General features: G+C 31.1%; 1 protein-coding gene across 5 annotated transcripts in view; it reads left to right on the top strand.

Annotated features, from left to right (window-relative positions):
* Nucleotides 1-23,793, top strand: part of LOC142318222 (octopamine receptor beta-2R-like) — a 785,889-nt gene that overhangs the window by 32,494 nt on the left and 729,602 nt on the right. Inside the window, exon 2 of one of the 5 annotated variants that reach the window (XM_075354800.1) lies at nt 8,281-8,354. The exons of the other annotated variants lie outside the window; for them this stretch is intronic. The gene's annotated coding sequence lies outside the window, so the exon portion shown is untranslated. The remainder of the gene's footprint in view (nt 1-8,280; nt 8,355-23,793) is intronic. 5 annotated transcript variants of the gene reach the window in all.

Below are 23,793 nucleotides of genomic sequence, written 5' to 3'. Positions count from 1 at the left end.
AAAACTACCGTCAGCTCAAAAGTTTATATTTATATATATTTCACTTTCTTGTGGACACGATAGCTGCCGTAATTTTGCGGCAATTATCTCAGTCAAGTTCGTTAACAGCCAAAATCGGACCATGATGGTAGAAGTGGGAGGACATTTTCTAAAAAATCAAATATCGTTATAACTTTCTTATTAATTAAAGTATCAAATTCGTTTAAAGTTCCTACATTTCTTTGGATAAGGGCCTAAAACTTATATAAGTAATTGTTTTTTTATATCACCAGCAAAAAATGGAGTTTTATATCAAATGAAAAAAATGGGGTTTTGAAGACATAAAAGAATCATACCTCCCTTAATAGGCACAATATCGAATCGGTTTAATGTGGTCATTAGTCCTCTAAACATTACCTAAAACCTTTGAAACAATTTTTTATATGACCAACCCGTACGGCAAGGGATGATAAAACTATTGCTGGAATTATAAGAAGCTGAAGATGTGAAACTTTTTTCACATGCAACCATTGTCGTATTGAGTAAATTATATTTGAAGTTTTCTTAACTTTAAGGCGGAAATCTTTTTGATCCCCTACTTAGTACTGGTGAAATCTACCTCCGCCTTCTGGCGTGCCTAAAGAAATTTTTTGATGTTATCTATTAACTATTTATTTTTAAATTTGTATGTTTTTTAGGCAGTGCTCATAGGCTTATAACGGTAGATGTAATTTTTTTACTTTTTACGATTTACGATTTTTTTTCTAGCTGCATTTTAAGGGTTAACATTCTTTATTCAATTATTTCTATAAAACAGAAAACCGTTACCAGCTGAAATAAATTTCTAGACTTGCTAAAACTTATGTCAGAAACTCAATATAAATTAATTGTTTATATTTGTGATGTCGGTATCAAAATTATATATATATAATAATTCACTAATAAAGTAATATGTAAAACATTACATAAAATAGTTCTTTAAATTCACTTTGTAAAATTTTTAAATCCTGTAAAATATATTTTAACCCTGTAGAATAATAAAACTATTTTAACTACGTTTAATAGTTTGCATTTATATAATATTATAATCATTCATAATTTCTGTTAAATTTAACAGACTCTCATATTTAATTAATAGAGTGTATGTCAACTTTGCAATTGTATTTAATTAATGTTTCCGTTAACAATATGTTTATGAAATAAAGACTGAACACAACATCTGTTGTTACTTAAATAGTCTATTTATATGGCTACTACATATTAGGCAAATTATTGCTTTATTATAATAATTAATTAGGCTGACATTGTTATTTTTTTTATTGATCATTGGAGACCATGCTTATGAATGCTTTGAGAGTTAACTGGTAATAAATATGGATTATAACAGAGTACGTATCATTAATATCGTACAAATATATTTCAGAGATAAAACCACGTGACTAGAATATTTTATTTCTGCTTTTAAATATAGACATAATTTTATCTACACATTCCGAAGCAATAATCTGTATAATTTTTTGTCTGAATTTTTACAGTAAATATTTCACCATTAAGTATATGATAGGAAGACCTTTTAATACTATTAATAACAATTTAATATGAAAAAAGAACATCTTTTTTCTTGAAAATCAAAAGAAGAGGCAGCTTACGATCAGTCAATATTCCGGTTTCACTACGATAAAGTAATATTAGTTTGATAAGAAAAACCAGACAATCGTCTAAGCTCACAAGGTCTGTTTTATGTATGTAATATATCTATCAAATGTCGTTCCGCGTCAATTTCCGCTCAGTTTATTGAGCCGTTTTATTGAATTTCTCACGTTTACGACAAATCCTTAGTTTAACATCAGGATAAATTCCCGTGACTTTTAAACTTTGATCTTTGCCCCTAGAAATTGTACGGTAGTTTATCCTATTACATCTCTAGAAAAACCGATTCTTTTATGAATGTGTTAAACAAATGGCCTTCAACGCTATCAAGGTTCTATTATAAACACATATTAACATCTTCAGCGAATTTATTCAAGTTTTTTTAATTTAAAGTGTTTTTTTTTCTGAAATATATTTTCTGATTAAAACAGATTACATTTAATTTAAATTATTTCAAACCTTATAACGTTTGAACTTTCATTGAAAGTTCATTGAACTTTCTTACGTATAATAAATACTTGATTTTCTGGTGTTATGAAAGTTAGACATCCAACAAAATCGTTTACATATAACATAAATTTATATTTTCCTCAAAATAGATTTATGAAAAAAATATATTTATATAGTATTAACTACATTCGGTACACAAATCACTTCATTTCTGATATTGTGAAACATGAGATGAAATATTGTCAAAAGCTTGCCAGTAATAACCTTAGCAATATTTAAAGCTTGTATGATCTTAAGGAGGCAGTCAATTGTTGTTCTAATTATTCCTTTATTTCACACATAATCCGCGTGTAATTTTATTTATTATGTAAGAAATATTTATGAAGAAGACAACTAACTTACAAAAAAATCATTTGTCGTAATTTTTAAAGATATATTTATTCAGTTTTTTCTCAGAACTCTTGTACACGCCTGATAAAATAGGGTTATATTATATTTTACGAATTTTATTGATTCTACTGTTGTGCCTTATTGTAAAAGTAATTGCTATAAATATTATTATTATTTTTTAATTGACTTGTTCTTCTATTCGGCTAATAAGTAGACATCATTAACAAACTTTATCTTCCAATAATTATCTGGCCGATAAATGCTAATATATAATTGGAACAAATATACAATTATTAAGTGTTATAATTGGAACAAATATACAATTATTAAGTGTTATAATTGGGACAATTATTAATTTCCACATAGTCTACAAAAACGCCTTCTAACAGAAAGCTTGAGCTCTAGTAACACCTGTCTATAAGAAAACAGCTTCTACCACCTAATATAAGATAACACTTTCTATCTACAAGAAAATTAGTTTGTTGTATCATACAGTACATCTAATCAAAATCATTCACCAGTTACTGATCCTGCCTTAAGTAAAAATATCTTGATCTTCTAAAGAGTTTTTTATTGAATACCCACTGCTTGAAAGAGGCCTAAGGAACTTCATTGTAGAAGATAAATAGATTTACCACTACCAAACAATTTATCATATCCTTAATTTTTCCCTTCTCTGGAGTTTCACTGGATTTGCTATAACTTCATTAAATACCCCGTTAAGTATGTGGTTAACTCTGAATTACTGTTTATTTTATATTTATGTGATTTAATTCTTAAAAGTATTGCATCCCTCTATTTAGAGGAGCAGTTATCTTTTATACTTTCGCAGATAAATAAAATCAAATTTGGTCGGTTAAACCATCTGAAAAATTATCAAAAATAGTTTTATAAAAAAAAACGCAGTTAAGTATCTTTTAAATTATAGGGATATTAAATATTAACATTTATCCACCATGCAATGTATATTATGTTGTTGGTAAATACCATTCGATTCATTTACATTTACAAAAAAAATTCCATATGAATGGATATGAAGACAAGGCCGAAATGAAATTTGAGAATATTCTTTCCTATCTACTTAGAAAATGTAAACAATAGCGTTCTTCCATCAGGCTAACATTTTTTCCTGGATGACTAAGTTTTTCTGATGAATTTTACTTACGATTTAAGTGGAACCTCTGCAAAATTTGGATATTTTAAAAGGATTATTTAGTGTGATAATGTGAAGATTAAATGGTAAGTTTTATACTTGTATATAAAATATAATAAACTAAAATGTTTTATTTATTTTATAATACTGTTAACAAGTAGAGAAGCTTCCAGAACAAGAAAGACTGAAAATAGGTTGAAAACGAAATAGTCGGATAATATCAAAAATAAATTCTTTTATAGAAAGAAATAAATTTATAGGAAAAGGTAGAAGGTGCACATAATAGAAATAATTACGCTTGAAAGAACAAAGGGGCAATTCGATTCTGTTACTACAGATTAAGCAGTGGGTCCGGACGTATATATTCTACCAAGGGCCAGCGTACTTCATTTCAGTACAGACAAATACGAGTAAGGTTTGCGATAAATGCGAGGACACTGAGCGGGAGTTCGGAGTGAGCGTACAGTAAAAAGAGAGTGAAGAGAACTTCACGATTTTTCCGTTTTGTAGTAATATTGTTATGTGCAGTTAAATATGAGAAGCTATTCGACGAGTTCGTTGTAAGCAGTGGACAAAGTGTCGTTACTCACTTAAAAAAGTGTAAGCTTTTCTTTTTGTTAATATTAAAAGTAAATAATTCTTGTATAAAGTGAATTGGAAACTTTGTGATTGTTTATATTGCTGTTATTAACGGATGTTAATTCTGTAATAATTTGTATTAGGTATTGTAATATTTACAGCAAAATCGAAATTATATTTTTCTATTTATAACTGACTTTTTTTGTATATAATAATAAGTGAGTCTAAAGTAAATAATTGTATTTGTAAGAATTTTTACGTTTGTTATTTTAATATCCTTTCAAACCGCGAATACGTGAAAATATTAAATAATTTTAATAATAATTATTGATGACAATATTCAGTTCATGCAGTTTATTTTATTCAGGTAGGATTATGTTTAAAATAATTTTTGTAGATCAATTACTGACGGTACCTGAATCGCCACTAAAATTATATATGATATAAATATATATATATATATATATATATATATATATATATATATATATATATATATATATATTTAACTGCTATTCTGAAAAATGTGTTCCTTTATATAATCGCTTATTAAAAACAATGTTTGTTTATGACAACTACTGTAACCCTAAGTGAGTTTTGCCGGATCAGTAAAAAATATTAGTAATAAATAGAGTTATATATGATGTAAATAAGAACCTTAAAGAAGAAAAATAACCTGAAATTTACGATTGATCCTGAAACGAATAAACTATAAGACAAAATTAGAAATGGTTGAAGATTCAAACCATTTAGATTCACCGGATTACAATAAAGAAGTTTTTGCAGTAAGCAAAAGCATCAAATAAGAACCGAGTATATGAACATATCTAACACTATAGTGCTGACATGAGACACAAATAACTCCCAAAAATTGAATAACTATTTTAGTAAATAACAAGCAACCTGAGACATGTTTAAAAGGGGGTTTGAGAATAAAGTAGTTGCTGATACTCTTTTATTGAACTGCAGTAAATAATGTATTCTTATATAACAGAATGCCAAGATTGCTGAAACGTGGATGATATTCACCTCCACTTGTTTATTCTGTGCGTAGCAAAAACTATTTTTATCATAAACATCAATTATCTAATTATAAGGAATTTTAAATCATTTTTACCAAATTCTTTACCTGTGTCTCATCCATGTGAAAGTCTAGGACAGCTAATGTGAAGAAAAATATTTAATGTTTCAATTTATATGAGAAAAATTATCATCTTATACAGTTTCGTTTCCACTAAATTGAGGAATTTAATAACATTTTAGGTTCTAATTTTTTTTTTTGTATTTCCTACAATTTTTACAAATATTATTTTATTTTTTAATATTAAAAATTCGTACATACGTTTTTTTTCTTTTATTTATCAGCATTAAAAATCGGTCTGAAATTTCATACTCCTAAAAAAAAAACACTACAACTCTTTAAATGGAGGAATGTCAAGCCGACCGTTGACAACGATAGTAATTGCATCATGTGACACAGCGCAGATAATGCCAATCAGTTCATTTGTTTATAAGTTACGTCAAAGACGGAAATTTAATTCAAAAACCTCTTTAAATAAATAATAAAACAGAATTATATTATATGTACTCAATCTTCCGTTCACTAATGTTAAAAACACTATATGGACAAGTCTTTAAGATAAAAATCAATCACTTTTTGGTGAAGTATAGTCTGGAACTTCTTTGAGAATCAATTCTTACCAAAGATTTCAAATCTTTTAATCGGTTTATTATTTTATGCAAACAGTCCTAGTTGATTTAAATATCGACTATCAGAGAGTGAAAAATTATACTATTACATGTCACAGTTGAGTGAAATGCTACATTAAACGATCAAGAGAATTGCTATGCTTGATTATCTTACTCCTATATTTAAAAATATTATTTACTTTACAATGATGTATTTCTGTTTAAACTTGTTGCAACATAACAGACATCTGGTTTACAATTCAACTCCATCAAAAATAAAACCGGATTCATTTTATGCTAACAATAAGTATTAGTACTTTTAAATGAAGAACAAGTTCAATGTTATTTGAATACTTTTCATATACTCTTACGTATAAAGACATTTTATATTTAATTGTTATTGGAAATTCAAATCGGTCGAATAAATCGAAAATATCTATTAAATATATATAATATAAACATCAAATATATTAATATTTACTATTTAAATCTACTAATATATAACCAATATTTTTATTCAGACAATAATGAATTTTTTTTTTAAATTTGACAACCCGAAACGCTTTCACGCAAACAATATATTTGTAAGGCCACTTTTGAGCAACCCATTTTTTTCTTCATAAGAAATGATCTTATTACTATTAATTATAAGCAATAAGTGTAACATAATATATTTTTGGTGTGGGAAAGTGGAGTTTCCTTAAAAATATTTTGCTAATGTAGATATCATGAACGGCTGATGGTACTAACAGGTGCGTCCTAGTCATATGTTATTTTCCTTACTAATTGAAATATCTTGAACTCATCTTTTCCGTTAATGATGACGCTACTTTTTGACCACTTGTATCTTTTAAAAAAAATTAATTAAACAAATGAAAAAATTTGTATCAACAACGATTATTTATAAAATGTATTTTTTTCATTTCGTTTTCTTATCCTAGATTAGTTTATACTTGTGTAAAAAGTATAAAATTCCTTAGTTTTTGTTCAGTACAACTTTAAACAGAGAAAAAATATTAAAAACTGTCGGTACCAATTAGAATAAAACAGAAAGTTTAACATGGTAAACATTGCTGTCGGAATAATTAAAATAGTGTGTCTTAAGTGTCGTAAAAAAGTATTGTCTTAATATGTATACAGTAACTATATCGCGTGTAAAAGGAAAAAATAATACTTGAATTTTAATGATTTTTAAATATTCATATTTAAGTTACTAAATTACAAATTCTTGCGCACTTCTGCGCAAGAAGACCGACTTTTCTTTCCAGACGCCCTCAGTATTTCACAGTCAGAAACGCACTTTTATTCAAAGTATAACGCACTAATACGTCAGTAGACTCTACACACAAACATCAAGGTTAAACTCACTTACCACTGTGATTTACTGCGTAAGCACGTATAAAAAATACATAAATACTAAGTCAACAAAACATCAAGTTGAGGTTATATTGTCTGATGTCGATCATATATTTAGCGCAACTGAAGAACAACGAATCAATATTCATAAAATTTTCATCTGTAAAACTTAAGATACACTACTATACCATATCTAAATTTCAATAAAAAATTATTCTGTAATTTTGGAGATTTTCGAGTCACGAATTTTATACATAGGCATACAAAATATGTAAGGGAATTAAAATATAATACATGCATACTTGTATATAAGGAACTTAGGTATTAAGTGAAAAATGTTTTTGCACACCATCATACATCAAATCGTAAAAAAAAAAAATCAATTTCACCACCAAATCCCACCGTGCAAGCGGAAAATAATATCGTACTTTTCTTCAAAATATCGGTAAACAAAATAAATAATTATTGCAAAGGATTAGCATTGAAATGAGCAAGTCCACGTGGTCTTGTTAATCCACAAATCACTAACGGATATTTGACAAAAATAATTTTACTGACAAGTATATAAAGCTGTGCAATTTATAAAAACAAGTCAATTATTGACGTGCGCACTGTTTAGCCAAAATGGAGCTCAATATTTAACCACAGAAAAAATAATGCAAAAGATTTTAATTTGATATAGTTTATTAATTATCTAAATCATTCATTCAAAATTCAAAATGTAGATTTTCCTTTATCGATTTTTTAAAGATGATTTTTCCCTTACATGATTCTTGAAGTAAAAATTCGTAATTACTTTAAAATTAGTTTTGCCTAAAATAAGCACAAAAAACTTTTACAAGAATAACACGTCAATAGAATACGCAAACATATTAGGCACGCAAAGTTCTTTTCCAGTTTAAATTGATTCATTAATTCATGTTTAAACATTCATTAATATTTTTACACTGCTCATATTATTTTAAATAATTTTACCGAATTATTTAGTAAGAATAATGTTTGTTTCAAATATAACCATGATAACTGTGTTTTAGTTGGAGAATCCAGAAAATAGGAATGGGACTGAGAGATCAAAAAGGAAGCAAAGAAATTATTTTTCGTAAAAACCGTAAGAAGCAATGTTATTATTTTTACAGTTTCAAGTAAACTTAGGAAGATAGGGAAAATGAAAAATTAAGTATTTTATTTGGTGAAAATTTTTATGTAATACTCTGAGTAATGCTGATAACATCTAGCTATGTTGAGATATAGTAACACAGGTTTTACATAGAAGAGTCGGGTGGAAGCTTGTGTTGCAGTCGGACGTATTGTTGTGCGCTCTGTCTTATACTGTTTTTTTTTCGGATAACGGTTTTATATCTGATTTTTGGAATTGGGAATCGACGGTGGAAAATTTTCGGAAGTGTTTTAATATAATTTGGTGATTTTTGGTTGCGGACTGACCTTTTTATTGAATTTTTTTATCTGAGTAGTCTTATTGCTATTGGCAATAAGGTTCATGTGTAAGTTGTCCACTGCGACCCAAGTAAGGGTCGCAGTGGTTAGTGTGAGTTAGTAGTGGTATACCTTGAGTTGTTTTCAATTCGGGTGTAGCTTATCTTTAGTGGATGGCATAGACAATTGTAACTGGCATCGACTGATAATACTGTTTATTATTCTTCAAGTGATAAACTTTTGATATTGGAATTAATTTAATTAATTTCGGTTGTTGTTATCTCTTGATAAGATAGACTGCTGTAGCTTAGTCTATCAAGCTATCATTTATATATATATATATATATTTTTTTTTTTTTTTTTTTTTTTGGGGGGTGTCAACGGATGCGGAATTGTCCCCTAAGTACAATTTCGAGACATGCGACGTCGTAGCTCCCTCCCATCTGAGGATACAGCCTCACAAGGGGCTGGACCCTCGAAGGGAGCAACTGGAAGGAGAGTGGCACAGTGGACACTGAAGGTATGGGTACTACGGTGAGCACCCAGGAAAAGAATAAATGGAGGGAAACCGAGTAGCCAAAAGACCTAGAGCGGGTTCTTCGGAGGAGGAAGAAACCCCTCCTACTCTTGAGGAAATTACCTACAAATTAGGTAATGCAATCACACAACTGAGACACATGACTGGCAAGGGGAGTCAAACTGCAATCAAAGCCCATGAAAGAGAACTTAAAGAAATATATGAAGACTTACAAATACTGTGTGAAGAGAAAGCGGAGACAAGTAATCAGACCACTCAGACTGAAGGTCATTATAACAGCGAGATGTCGGACATTTTGGATGTTGATCTATCAGACGAGCAATTGATAGAGAGACTGCCCTCCAGATGGTCAAGGTGGGTGATGAACAGGATCACTCAGGTTAACGCAGCAAAACCTGGAGAGGGTAGTTGTCACTTTGTAGACTTGAATAGCATAAGACCAAACAGCCTATATGCAGGAGCAACACCTGGTGCAATGTTTCTTCAGGAATCAACGATACTCGAAGACAGTAAGGTCACAATTAATGGTACAAGATACACAGTCATCTATGACTCCAGTTGCCGTGATAAGGAAATGGCGTCACACGTACTTAAGGCACTAAGAAGAGTAATGGGTAACTCTGAGTCTTCAGTTTTCGTGATACCAAATGGCCCTCCGGGCATTTTGATTAGGAAAATAGTAATATATATTTTAAGGAGGGGGAAGAACTTCTTACCAAGGATGGTCCTCCCCAATCCAAGTGACAATGCGAGACCAAGATCCAGATCGGCGTCTGTAAGGCGAGGAACCCCACCGATCGCCGAGAGTAAAACCATTTTTGTACAAGCACAAGGGAAAACATACGCTGATCTATTAAAAACTATGAAAGAGAAAGTTAAAGTAGAGGAGGCTGGAGAAATTCTTTCTATAAGAAAGGGTAGAGATGAACAGCTAGAAGTTAGGGTAAGTGGAGTACAGAAGGCAGGGGAGTTTTCTGCAATGCTGAAGGATAGAGCAGGGGATCTTCAGGTCGATATACGTAACAATGGAGACCGTAGAACAGTTGTACACATTAAGGACATGCTTGGAGATACTACGGAAGGTGAGCTAAAGGAGGCAATTGAGAAGGTCCTAGGAACGGGTGAGAGATTTCAAATAACATCTATGAGAGACGCATACGGTAGTACCAAAAATGCTACAGTAATTACTACTCAACGCAGTGCAACAAAGTTAATAACAGCAAGACTGAGAGTAGGCTGGGTTTGCTGTATGGCATATATCCGCATCGAAAACGAAAAATGTTACCGATGCTGGAGCATGGGGCACGGTAGAAGAGAATGCAGGGGTCCTGACCGCACCAACTTATGTTTCAACTGTGGTAATACGGGGCATTTCAACAAAGACTGTAGGCAAGCAATGAAGTGTCTCGATTGCAGAAGTACAGAACACAGAACCGGGAGTATGAGCTGCAATAAACATAATGATTCAAATATTATTAAGTAATAATAATAGAAGCCTACTATCAGGAGACCTGACGCTGGAAATAGCCACAAGATACAATGTCGACTTTCTGGTGTCTACGGAGCCTAATGTGTATTCGGCTGCCAGAGGTCAATGGATACCCGACAGGAATCGGACTGTGGCCATCAGTAGAATACTCGATAGAGTGGATTATAACTTGTACAGCAGAGAAGACAGAATAATAGCTATTGAATTAAGTGACACGATTATTCCACAATAATCGTGATGATTATTGTGGCTGATGATTATTCTACAATAATCGGCTGATGTATGTACCCACGGTACATACATCAGCCCCAATTGCACTATAGAGTTTTTTCAAAACCAGATATTTAACCTACAGCAGATCATGACCAGATCGCGGAAAAGAGTGGTAGTGCTTGGAGATTTTAATTGTAAACCTACTGTACCGGGTGCCAATTCTACAAATGCTAGAGGTAGAATTCTCGAGGACTTGTTGGAGGTTACGGGTGCGTGGTGTATAAATGATGGGGCTTCTACATATAGCGCAAGAGGTCACCAATCAACAATAGACCTGGTAATTGTGGATAGTAGGTTTAGAGCAGATACCGTCGAGTTTGCTGTCCTTACCGAAGAAACTGGTAGTGATCACAAGGCCGTATTGGTTAACATCAGAGATTGTCCAAGGCGGGTAAGGCAGGATAATATTATCTCTAGATTAACGGATTTCCAGATACACCGGGTGTCAAATAATGCGGCAAATAGGATTAGGAACTGTGAAAACATAGAACCGGAGAAATTTCAAGAAATAATCAAAGAGGAAATTGCTAACATACCGCAGTCCGGTAATAGATATCATCCGGTGTACTGGTGGACCAGAGAAATCGAAGACCAAAGGAAAATCATGCAGCGTCACAAAAGAACTGCTCAGAGGTTGCGAGCAAGGAATAATAACGATGAAGAAAGTCGACGTGCTGCCCAAGACTATAGACAGGCCAGAAAAAAGCAATCTAAGAGGAATAAATGGCAAGAGCTCTGTAACGAACTTGACACTGACCCTTGGGGGAAAGCTTTTAAGATAATTACCAAAAGGCTAGGTAGACAGGTGCCAACGTTGAGTAAGGAGGAAGCGGAACGACAAGTAAGGATTCTTTTCCCTAGACCTGAAAATCTGAATAGGGAAACAATTGTTTGTGAATGTGGCAGATTCACAGAACAAGAGGTAATGGAGGCCATTAAAAAGTTGAAAAACCGGAAACGTCCAGGGCCGGATGGCATACCTGCGGCCATCATCAAGACTATAGCAGGAATAATACCCTGGGAAATTGTGGATCTGGCTAGTTATGGTCTACAAAACCGTAATTTTCCTGGCTGCTGGAAAGCAGCCAGGACGGTTTTTATACCCAAGGCGGGGGTAAATAATGGATATAGGCCGATTACTCTTATTAATAATATGGGAAAGGTGGTTGAGAGGCTGATAGAAGGCAGGCTTAGGGCAGAGCTTGAGGAAAAGGGCTGTCTACATCCACAACAATATGGATTCAGAAAAGGCCGATCTACCATAAATACCTTAGAAAAAGTTAGAAATTGTGCTTTTAATAGCAGGAGCGGTACCTGGAGGACCAGGAAAATCCCCCTATTGATAATGCTGGACATTAGGAACGCGTTCGGATCAGTCCCCTGGTCATCTATAATTGATGCATTGCATGAGATGCGAATAAGGGAATATCTAATAAATCAAGTTAATCACTATCTACATCAAAGGTTTCTTGAGATCACAACTTTGGAAGGTAAGGCAGTTTTCCAGATGTTTGGTGGCGTTCCTCAAGGTTCTGTGCTGGGCCCAACCTTGTGGAACATTTTTTATGACGCAGTCTTCAGACTGAATTATCCTGAAGGAGTTACTGCAATTGGCTATGCTGATGACATAGCAATCCTCGTTGAGGATAGGGATGTAGATAACTTAGAACGCAAAGCCAATCTGGCATTAGGAATTATAGATGAATGGTTACAAAGAAACCAACTACAGATAGCCCCAGGGAAGTCCAGTTGTATTGCACTTTCCGGCAGAAAACCTATTAGAGGTATAAATTTGAATATCAGAGGAGAGCCAATTATGCAAGTCAATGAGGCAAAATATCTGGGAGTCATACTCGATAAAAATTTGAGATTTAGCAGACACATCGATATGATATGTTGTAGGGTCACTCCAATGGTCAAAACTCTGAGAGGACTCTTCCTGAACCATGGAACACCAAAAATAGAAACTAGGAAATTAATAACTGCTGCAACAACATCAATGATATTATACGCGGCCCCGGTTTGGGGACATACAATTAGTATTAAACGGAATAAAGGAAAATTGAGAAGCGCGCATAGACTTGCCCTGTTGAGGGTGGCCGCTAGTTACAGAACGGTGTCCTATGATGCGCTTTGCGTAATAACAGAGGTTCTACCAATAGACCTGCAGATTAAAAGCAGGATGCTTAGATATGAGGGACTACCACAAGACGAGATAGCGGCTCAATTGGAACAAGAATGGCAGTTGGAATGGTCACGCTCAAGAGTCGGGGATTGGCCTAGAAGACTAATCCCTGATATAGGTAGGTGGTATGGAAGTAGACGCGGAAACGTCGACTTCTATATGAAACAGTTATTATCGGGGCATGGATCTTTCGGGCAGTACCTAGCCAGAATTGGAAAAAGGGACACACCACAATGTGTTTATTGTGAAGAAACAGATAATGCGGAGCACACTATATTTGTATGTACTAGATGGGCTGAAAACAGGAGGGTAATTATAAGAAATCGATTAACACCGGATAATCTAATTAATTGGATGGTACAAAATCAAGAGAACTGGGACTAGTTCAGAAGGTTTGCTGGAGAGATCCTGAGAACTAAGGAAGAAGAGGGCGGTAGACTGTGATTAAGTTAAGTAGGGAAGGGTGGACAGTCTCTCCGTGGAGGTCCCGTATGCCCTGGTATGCGGGTTCCTGCGAAGGGGGAGAACTCCAGGGGAGATGGGAATAAAAGAAAAGACCGAGTCCCGGTCGGCGGTGTTTCTCCCTGCGGGTGTCTAGGCGCTTTGTGGGGTGAGTACCGTCGGTTAGAGGCATAGGCGTTTAGACCGAGACCCTGTTCCCTACGGAGGGGGCGGGGGACGGCATCGCCGGACCTTGGCCCTAACGCGGGGAATTAGAGGCAGGCAAAAAATAAAATAAAAGATCCAAGACCGGGGGGGCCAACCTGCCTTGCCGGATGTAAAGCCGGTTGGTGGGGGACGCCCCCTTTGAGTAGAAGGACACTCTCTCCGACTGAGTATACTTAAATGGATATCCGGACGGGGAGAGTAGGGAAAAAAAAAGAAAAGAAGGTTTTACATAGAGGCCAGGAATTTTTGCTTCTTTGATTTTTTAATCCATGCACGGTAATATTGTACGAAATATGGATGGAGTAAAAGAATTAATCAACTCTAACATTTAAAACAAATATTCATTTATAATAACACTATTTACGCAAGCAGTCACGTCTGTAAGTAGATTGATGAATATGAGCATAAATTTTAAAAAAATTTATGAAATATGTTTGAAGCCCGTCGTCATCTGTGAATATCTGGAGGAAAGGAAATTCTGCTCGGCGGCGTTCTTACACATCCAACAGGCGGATAGCTTGACATCCAACAGGCAATAGTACGGATAACTGGCTTGCTCTACAAGTTAAAGCTACAACTTTCTCAATCCTACTTCCTAGTCTTGCGGAATTATCTTGATGGGAGTTTTGCTCAGGTGAAAAGTAATGACAAGTTTTCAAGATTCTTTGAGATTGGGTCGGCGGTCCCTCAGAACTCTGTGCTGGGCTCTTTGTGGTATTCCATATTTCTGTGTTGTATTCCATATGCAGATTAAGACGATGAGTCATTTTGTAATCTTTCTCTTAGCCACCGCAATTTTTATTACAGATTGTACAGTAGGAGAAATTTAAATGTACATAATAATATTCTACCATCATAATTTTGAGCACAAATTATATCGGATTTTAGTAAATTATTTGTACATAACTTGAGTAAGCAAGATTTTCGATCAAATTATTCTGTAAAAAAAAATTTACCAAATTTATTTTTATACAAGTTTAATGTAGTTGGCTAAGAATAAACATTATATCATTGCATTGCTATTTAGATCTTACACATTTTTTAACATCTATGGTGTCCTCACTTGTAAAGAGAGGAAAAGGAGATTAGTTTACGTTGTTGTATTACAGAAATACTGGCAATAATACGACTTGCATCACTCCATCTTTAGTTATTTCAATTAATTGAATTTTGAACAAGTCGTTAATAACAATCAATTAGTGTAAACCATTATTTATTCTCACTGAACTATTAAGGAGACAAACATAAAATTTCATAACTTTCTATGATGCACGTTTAGTAAAGGTTATAAAACTATTGAGTAAGTTAAGTGATCGTCAAGCTTATTCATTTTCACTAAAACAAGGAAAGGTTATACAAAATAAAAACAAAGAGAGTTAAAAAAATTGTTTTATTACATGCAATTCAAATGATTTTTTTTTAAATATTGTAAATAAATATACTTTCATAAAGACAACGTAAACATCAATAAATATAAAAAATCTTTCGTTTTTTATATTTTGCCTAATTTGCAATCCTTGGGAAATCCTAAAATTTTTTTTATACATTATTAATTTTTTATTATTATTTTGTTGATTAATTTATATTGGTAAATAATTATAACATATTGTACCAAAATTGTTCAATTTTTACTATTTTATTATAAATTAACTGTAACAAATTACGTACAACATCAAAAAAAGAATATTTTTCCTTGTACTCATCTGAATATATTATTATTACTTTTTGGCGACCTTGATTTGTTACATACTAAGATTGTATGGGAATATTGATAAAAATATTGCCGTGACGCAATATGTACCTTAAATTAGTCGTATTAAGTTAATAAGCTAATGAAATGTGGTTACTAATGGTTAGATAAATTGATGACTTCTCTTTTAATTATTTAAAGAAAAAATTCCCCAATTTATTTTCTCCTTTCGCTTTGTCATTATTCGTCATCAGTTGTATTATTTTCTGATAGTCTTGATACAAAAATAAATGTTTACGTAATAAAAACTGACTATTCTAGAATTTTTGTCATTTTTGTCATGAAGGTTATACAAGTTTGTAAGTGTAACGGCAAACAGTAATTCAAAAATCAGTAAACCAGATTCAGTAATATATTTAAATATTAAAATAAATTGTTTGTACTTTACAATTTACAAATATTTTACTTACCTTGTATATATATATGGTATGTAAATAGAAGTCTAATGTTGTAAAAATCATTGCAGCTGATATAGGGTATGTAACCAAGGTTTTGTATGTTTTATTTAATTTCATAATTGCTAACAGTAATGTAAGTTAAGAGATTTAACTACGTTTTCGGAGGTATTAGTGGTTTAAATTGAAGCTATAAAATTACACAAGTCGGTTTTAAAGTGTTTTTCTTCAGTACGTTAACGAATACGCACTGTTCCCAAACCATATTCTTCCCACTATTCATTTTTAGGCCTCTCCAAATTTCTTCCACCCACTTGAAAATAATGAAGAAATGCAATCGGGATCCTCTCTTTTGTTTTTCTCTATATATGTCGTACACTTCTTCTCTGTACTGTACACTTTCTCAAGGATTTTTCTGCGTTTTTCCAAATCAGTTCCAGATATTAATAAAAGAATGATTTCCTTAAAGTTCATAACTAAATTTATAAATCACAAATCTCCTGAAATTTAATTATCTTACCGTTGAACAACTTATTTTCGTCAAATAATTTTAAATCTCCGCAGTTAGTTTTTAATTTACAGAAAATCAATGTTTTGTTAAGTAAATTGTCTGTATATTCAATAATGATGTTTTATATATACCGTTACTGTTAAGGTAGGTCGCTGTAAGCGGTATCTCGTTGTAACTGTTACTATGACTGATATTTATAATATACATAAAAAATCTGTACGTACATTGCAGATGATCTCCAAGATATTTATTATAAGCATGTACGTATGTAATGTATTACGTATATAGATAGTAACGTATTTCGTATGCTTTCGGGTCAGGACTGGCGTTTTTCATAAAATTCATCAAACATAAAGAAACAGTGATTGCATATCAGCCTGTTGTTTCGGGAGTAAATATATATTAGATCGTACACTGGTAATATTATAAATAATTATGCATTCATATAGGCAAATATGAAAGAGTTATAATATTATCTACATCTACATGTTTAAAACCTGTCATGTGTGATTCATAAAATACATCCAGCCAAATTCCGGCCCTGAATGACTGGATCGTCGCAACGTTTGCCGATGACACTGATATCTTGAACGTTAAAGAAGACCCTGGCCGTACAAATGGCACAGGACGTATAAATGGCACTAGATCGTTTCTGTGTGTGGCTAAGTGGAAGAAGTGGTTAAGGTTAATCAAAGTAAGTCGAGATAGTCATATTCGCGTTGCGGAGAGGTGGCAGTCTTGGTGTGTACTTTGATGGTTTCTTGATCCTGAAAATGGAGAGTGTGCGGTACCTGGGACTTCACCTGGATCGGCATTTGACCTGGAAGTGTCAAGTGAGGTTGAAGAGGAAACAGCGTAACGTAAGGTACAGTGTACTTCATTGGCTGTTACGGAGGATTTCAAACCTCACGATATCCAACAAGCTCTTAAATTGTTGGAAAATCCTCCGCCCAATCTAAACGTATGGTCTAGAATTGTGGGAACAGCTAGTACTAGTAACGTGGAAATTATACAACGATTTCAGAACAAAGTAGTGAGGGTAATTGCCGAAGCTCCGTGGTTCACGCGGGATGATGAGATTCAGGAATATCTGGAGCTCCCATCGGTTCGTGAGATTGCACAACAGCGCAATGTCAAATACCTACAGAAGATTGAGAATCAAATAAACCACTTTGCAATTTAACTACTCTATAACAGCAGAGACGTCTGACGGTTGAGACGTGTCGATGTACTTGATTTAGGATCTGCGTAACAGTTTGGAATCTTAACACCGTCAAGTTTAGTAGTGTCGTATTACTTTCTTTGTTACTTCTCTTTCTTTTTATTATTGTTTTGTCTTTTTCTTTTTATTCTTTTTTATTAATGTTTTTTCTTGTATACTTTATGGTACTGAAATTAATATTTAGTGGTTTGTGACTGAGCTTGAAATATTGGACTTTAATTTTACTTGAAACTATTTATTTTGTATTCTTATTTTGGGGGTTCCTTAAGGACCCCATCATCAAGTGCTTTTGTCAGGAAACTTACTTCTGGCTCCGCAGGAGAGCCGATTATAATTAATTATATTTGTTATAGAGCAAAATATATACTATATTTTTGAAATTTTATAAAAACATTTCATCGTACAGTAAGTTCTGTATTACACTTAAACAAATAATTGATAATTATATATACACTACTTATTAAGGATTTAACATTTAATTTTGAATTTTAAAAGAACAATTTTTCAACACTTTATTAGACCTAAATAAGAAAATCTTAAAGAAAAACTTGTCAAAAAACACTGGCAATAACATTTTACCATCTACAAAGTATATTTTTTAACGAATGTATTGTATTAAAAAATATTCCTTAAAATTTGTGGTGGAAGAAGAATTTTTTTAATCATTAGTTAGGTTTCAAGTTTGTTGTTAGCCCGAATGTTTTCTCTTCGTTCAAATTAAAGTTTTACTAGAAAAATTAAATTACCCTTTTCTTAGCATTTTCATTGTAATAATTAAAAAAGTAAGGTAATTATTATTATATCGTAGAATAGATTAATTTTCATTTTATAAAAAAGTTGCAATTAGTATATACAACTACATCCAGTTTAGTTTAAATCATTATTCACAAGTTACACATATGAGTAAAAGGTTAAAAGCGGGGTCATAAATACTTATACAAAATCTATTTTAATGTGTTTTGTTTTTATAAGCGTTATGAAATTATATTTACCTTTTTAATAACGATGGGGCTTTTTTTTTAAGAAGTAGGTTATTTCTTTTTAGGAGTGGTTTTATAATATTTTTTTATCTACCGAAAAAATACAAACTGTTAGCATTCATTTCAAAATAAGCAGCTGTTATTGTCCTCTAAGAACATGTAACTGATAAATTTTTTCAAACAAGATTATTAGATCTTTAAAAAGATACATGAGATCAGAAGAATTTTGGCAAAAAAACGTTGCTTGTTTTACTTTTATTAAGGTTGATAGTGAAAAATTGTAAAGAAATATTTCATTTTTATGATCTTTCCATTTAACTAATTTCTACTACGTTTCTTATTCTTAAATAGCTAATCTAGAAGGGATATAATATTCGATTAGTAACCAAACTGAAGGTTGACGTATTGAATTCGCAAAATAGTAAACATAATGTGAATTTTGTAGTAGCTATTGTATTCCGTACTTTCAGGCCTTTATCAGTAACAGGAAAAACCAGAATAATTATAATACTAAGGTACATTATACATTTTCTCACGACACATTAATTAATCTAAAAATTTTTTGACGAATTATTTACTAAATAATTACGAAAAACGTATTTAGTACATTTTTTATGTACTAACAATAATAAAATTGCTTCTTACGGTTTATACAAAATTATTTCTTTGCTTCAATGTACATGATGTACTACATTCTATTTATGTGTATATTTATCACTAAAAAAAGTTAGTGTGCGCGAGAATAAGGTAAAAAAGATATTAATGAATATCTTTTGTACAAATAATAAACTCATTTTTAAACTTAACAGTATACTATGGTATATTTTTAAATATATTTTTATAGTTGGTTAATTTCAGTTTAGTTTAACAGAATTTAATAAAACACAAGCTATATTTTTATTAAAAAGAATTCTGTGTATTTAAAATATGTAAGATTCTTTTGAAGTACCTACTTTATGGAAAAACGTGATTAGAATATTTTATAAAATGTTGTATTGTATAATCTGAATTCTTATGAATACTTATGAATAACATTGTACAAAAAAATTCAACATCTAGTAGCTTGTTACAATTTGTCATATTTTCAGTAAAGGATTAATCTTTCCATAAACTGTCTTTTAAATATAAATTATTAATCCATAAATTAAAAATTTTTAAAGGAAAGTCATAGTAAATCAAAAGATAATTATATAAAAAAAGGAAAAACTATTTTTTTTTAATTTTTCTTTATTCCTATTTATTTCTTGAATATTGTAGCATTATGCCTCTTTTTCATTATTTCTCGATATTATTTTAAACTCTAGTTATTTCTAGCCTATATACCAAGCAATCTCCCAAAGTAATGCCCTCACATTTTTTTTAGCAGTTGCTATTTTTTTCCCTCTTTCAACCTAACTTATTACCAAAATACTTTCTTAGATTCAAAGACTCATGCGGTATTAGGATCCTTATAGGGTCCCCAGTCACATCTAGTCTCCAACCAATACTTGGTTCTATTAAAACCAGGGAAACGTTTCGATTTTCTTCTTCCTTATGTTCACGATATTTAACTTAAATTATCAATTTCCATAAAATAGAGTACGCTTTCAACTTTATCCAGAAAATGTGAATTTTTCCACTAGGATGCAACACTAATTATGATTAAATTATATACGTATAATAATAACACAAACAAATAATAATAAAGTTTTTTGATATAAACAATATTTTTTTTATTTACTATTCAACCTTCCTCTTTATTTCTGATGTCTGTCAAGGTTTATCTATATTAGTTACTGAACAATTAATCGTTCTAAAAAAGTTTATTCATCTTAATGAGACTTTTTTCATCACAGGTTGAAAATATTTCTGTATTTCTCATGGACTTTTTAAGTGTATATTTTTTTTCTTAACAAAAGCTTATTATTACTTTTTTTTGTTGAAAGTAGTTAAAAATAATTTTACTTATTTTAGGTCTTAATTTTTGTTAATAGCCTGGTGAAAATAAGAGCTATTAATCGCTGCTTTATTAGGTTTTAACCAATTTATATAAAACATTTAATTTCTTGAATTATTGAATCTATTTTACACTTTTTTCGTTAATTTTGTTTTATTTTTATTCCTTTATCCTAAACTTAACCTTTTTCTTTCTTAGTAGATTATAATATTACGCACTAGAATTTAATAACGGGGTGAATAAAATTCACTTTAACCGTTACTAACAACAATTACAGTGTTCCCATAACTGGAGAAACAGACATCTAGGCGTTTGGATACGCTGTATTTCATTACAACTGGTTATTACTGCTTTAAGGTACAGTCGTCCTTACGGTTTTAGATGAAGAGATAGAATTCATAAGTCACTTTCTAAACTAACGAGCCATTCTCAAAAATTAGAAGCATCATGTGTTAGACTTACGAAGGAATATATACAATGAATTGGTTTCCATTGATTTCTTCACCGATCCTTCTAAATTCTTGTATATTAACATTCTAACTCCACAGCAATGCAGTTGATATTCACCATTAAAAATAACTCAGTCTCTCTGTACACAATAGGGATTGGTAGATAACTAATATGATACTCTCTATATATACCTGCTTGAAACCTGTTTGCTGCAAAACTGGTAGGTTATTGAATGCTTTAATTTAAAAAAAAAAAAAAGTTAAAATTGATTCCAAAGTAAATTTGTAACAATTACGAATTAAATACTTAGATTGATATAACAGACCCAAAACAATTGTGTTTTATAAAAGACTATGATTTTTCCCTAAGTTTTTGTAATAAAGATGATGTCTTTCTGTTCACTAAAAAACACAAGTGTTGGTTTGAATATTTCTTTTAGTGAATACAAAAATCAATTTAATTTATTAAAGTTATCCATTACATTAATTGTTCATTATGTTAGCTGGAAATCTGATAACCGTATTACGTAAGAGCATCACAATGGCAATTTAAATTAATTTCGTAAACATGTCTCTTGATACGATTTATTTATTAATAAGCTCTATGAATATGATAATATTTTGGATCAGCACCACCGGTAGTCTTGCAGCCTGATAGTCAAAAAGATGAATCAACCCATTATCATGGGGTACATGCTCGCATTCTATTAAAAGTGTTATAATTTTCAAACTGTGATATTTGTTTGCATTCATTATTCGATAGATTTTTAATCAAGTAATTTTTATGCCATTATTTTTTTTGTAAATTACTTTTGATCCATAAAATCCCCAAATGTTATTAATTGTTCATGCATACTTCCTTAAACTGCTTAATAAAATTGTCTGTTTTAGTATTATCCAAGAGTAGTCAAGGATCATTGAGGAAAAACCTATTTTGTTTCTGCGTGCCAAATAACCAAATTTATCACAATTGTGTAAGATTTTTCATATTGTAAAAATTTGTAGAATCTAATGAATTATATTTGAATACAAAAAAATCTTTACAAAGATAGAAACTACAACTGCTTTTGTGAATAGATTTTGTGTTTAAGTACTCTTAAGTATTATTATTACATTATTCAACTTCCCAACAGTAATGACTGATTTTTTAATATAATGTATATCAGTCCATTAAAACTAAGTTATAGTTGCAGTATGCTAATTTAATATTACGGTTAAATGGAATTTTATAAAATAATCGATATGAAAGTTTCAAAAATTGTTAAACACTAAAAACTATTTAAAATACAAGTTAAAAAATATTTTTTAAAGTAAATTGTTAGAAGTATTTCATTAGTCTTATTCGATTCTGTTTTTTTTTAATAATCTGTAATCTTTACACAACAAATAGACTATTGCGTAATTATCCTAAGTGTGATTTACTTAATTTATAACTAATGCAATTAATTAAATATTATACAATAAATTACCTGCCCTGTAATTTATTCTTAATTCAGTTAAATTTTTAACTGGCTTTAAAAACGTAAATCGTAAAATCAAAATTAATCATTTCTATTCTATTTATTAGTTTGTTTATAGTTTTCTATTTCTTTTAATTCTTCAGTACTTGATATAAAAATAAAAAAATAAATTTTCACAAACGAGTTCTTTGGAAGAAAAATTAAAATAATTATTTACTACTGAAAGAAAAAAAAATGAATAAAGAAATAATTTAAACCTGGTAAAAAAAAAGCTGATAAACGTTTAACGTGGATGTTATATGAATTGTCTGTTATTGTTAAAGAAACTGTGTAGAAATGATTTTGAAAAAACTCCAAGGAGAGTGATATAGCGCAAAAACAAAATAGAGGTAAATGACAATAAATATTTCAACAATTATTAGAACGTGAATAATGAAGGTCATGAATAGGATAAAATTTATTTTATAAGTGATGTAAGTGTTTGTTGACTATCACAAAAACTACAATGTTAAATATGTTTTTTATCAACATGTGATACGCTTCATTTACTGAAAGACATTCAAATTTTATAGCATTCTGTTACTATTTTGAACAAATATTTTTTGTGTTATGTACTTTTATCAAAACGTCTGATGTTTTGTATGAAATTATTTATAGGTATTAACAAAATAATAAATAAATATAAAAAAAAATAATAACTGATAAAATGTCGAAATAGTGTTTTTTTACACAAACTCAAAGGTATCTCTAAAATACTACATTCTAAATGTGAACAAAAAAAAAATAGATATACAATACTGATATTAATAACCGTAAATAAATATAACTTAAGTTGGTTGTTATTAATAAATGAATTGAGGCTGAAACCCACTGAAAATAGAGTTTCGTAAAATTTGATTGGAAGTCGCTGTAGGATAGCTATACAATAATATTTTTAATATTTTTTGGTTAGTCATAATCATAACAATTGCAGATAACGTGACAGGAGTCATGAAATGCACTCCCAAAACGGTTCAAATATTTTGAATGATAACAAGCGTCTTAACATGCTTGCTACTAAAATGAGGAGAGAAGTAATATCATGTTGCCTTCGTTACTGAGCCAAAATATATTGCTGCATATTAACATGTTTAGTTCAAACAAATAAAAGTAATTATTTAAGCCAATAAGTGAAGTCTTCATTTTATTTACTACTGTGACTATCTGTTTCTACTGGTAGTGAACTTCAAAAGAATAAGCAAATATTATTGTAATTT

Source organism: Lycorma delicatula, chromosome 1 (assembly GCF_047948215.1).
Source record: "Lycorma delicatula isolate Av1 chromosome 1, ASM4794821v1, whole genome shotgun sequence".
Lineage (NCBI taxonomy): Eukaryota > Metazoa > Arthropoda > Insecta > Hemiptera > Fulgoridae > Lycorma > Lycorma delicatula.
The sequence above is the reverse complement of the archived record's forward strand: the minus strand, read 5'-3'. Positions and strand labels throughout refer to the sequence as shown.